The sequence below is a fragment of the Dermacentor andersoni genome, unplaced genomic scaffold (assembly GCF_023375885.2).
Source record: "Dermacentor andersoni unplaced genomic scaffold, qqDerAnde1_hic_scaffold ctg00000051.1, whole genome shotgun sequence".
Taxonomy (NCBI): Eukaryota; Metazoa; Arthropoda; class Arachnida; order Ixodida; family Ixodidae; genus Dermacentor; species Dermacentor andersoni.
The window spans coordinates 235,960-237,708 of record NW_027314764.1 but is presented as its reverse complement, the minus strand read 5'-3'; positions in this window follow the sequence as shown (position 1 = coordinate 237,708).

Here is a 1,749-nt window from a genome sequence, read left to right as displayed (position 1 = left end):
TAGGTTAGGTTAGGTTATGTTAGGTTAGGTTAGGTTAGGTTAGATGTTACATGTTAGATTATAATAAATGGGAAGTTAGATGTTCGATGTTAGACTAGATTAGACGTTAGGTTAGGTTAGGTTAGGTTAGGTTGTTAGGTTAGGTTAGGTTAGGTTAGGTGTTAGATGTTAGATTAGATTAGATGTTAAGTTAGATGTTAGATGTTAGAATAGATTAGATGTTAGGTTAGGTTAGGTTAGGTTAGGTTAGTTTAGGATTAGATGTTACGTTAGATGTTAGATTAGATTAGATGTTAGGTTAGGTTAGGTTAGGTTGGGTTAAGTTAGGTTAGGTTAGGTGAGGTGAGGTTAGGTTAGGTTAGGTTATATTAGGTTAGGTTAGGTTAGGTTAGATGTTAGATGTTAGATTATAATAAATGGGAAGTTCGATGTTCGATGTTAGACTAGATTAGACGTTAGGTTAGGTTAGGTTAGGTTAGGTTGTTAGGTTAGGTTAGGATGAGATGTTAGGCTAGATGTTAGATGTTAGATTAGATTAGATGTTAGGTTAGGTTAGGTTAGGTGAGGTGAGGTGAGGTTAGGTTAGGTGAGGTGAGGTGAGGTTAGGTTAGGTTAGGTTAGGTTAGATGTTAGATTATATTAAATGGGAAGTTAGATGTTCGATGTTAGACTAGATTAGACGTTAGGTTAGGTTAGGTTAGGTTGTTAGGTTAGGTTAGGTTAGGTTAGGTTAGGTTAGGTTAGGGTAGGTTAGGTAAGCTTAGGTTAGTTTAGGTTAGGTTAGGTTAGGTTAGGTTAGGTTAGGTTAGGTTAGGTGTTAGATGTTAGATTAGATTAGATGTTAAGTTAGATGTTAGATGTTAGATTAGATTAGATGTTAGGTTAGGTTAGGTTAGTTTAGGATTAGATGTTACGTTAGATGTTAGATGTTAGATTAGATTAGATGTTAGGTTAGGTTAGGTTAGGTTAGGTTGGGTTAAGTTAGGTTAGGTTAGGTTAGGTGAGGTTAGGTTAGGTTAGGTTAGGTTAGGTTATGTTATGTTAGGTTAGGTTAGGTTAGATGTTAGATGTTAGATTATATTAAATAGGAAGTTAGATGTTCGATGTTAGACTAGATTAGACGTTAGGTTAGGTTAGGTTAGGTTAGGTTGTTAGGTTAGGTTAGGTTAGGTTAGGTTAGGTTAGGTTAGGCTTGGTTAGGTTAGGTTAGGTTAGGTTAGGTTGGGTTAGGTTAGGTTAGGTTAGGTTAGGTGTTAGATTAGATTAGATGTTAAGTTAGATGTTAGATATTAGAATAGATTAGATGTTAGGTTAGGTTAGGTTAGTTTAGGATTAGATGTTACGTTAGATGTTAGATGTTAGATTAGATTAGATGTTAGGTTATGTTAGGTTAGGTTAGGTTGGGTTAAGTTAGGTTAGGTTAGGGGAGGTGAGGTTAGGTTAGGTTAGGTTAGGTTAGGTTAGGTTAGGTTAGGTTAGGTTAGGTTAGGTTAGGTTAGGTTAGGTTAGGTTAGGTTAGGTTAGGTTAGGTTAGGTTAGGTTAGGTTAGGTTAGGTTAGGTTAGATGTTAGATGTTAGATTATATTAGATGGGAAGTTAGATGTTCGATGTTAGACTAGATTAGACGTTAGGTTAGGTTAGGTTAGGTAAGGTTAGGTCAGGTTAGGTTAGGTTAGGTTAGGTTAGGTTAGGTTAGGTTAGGTTAGGTTAGGTTAGTTTAGGCTAGGTTAGGTTAGGTTAGGTTAGGTT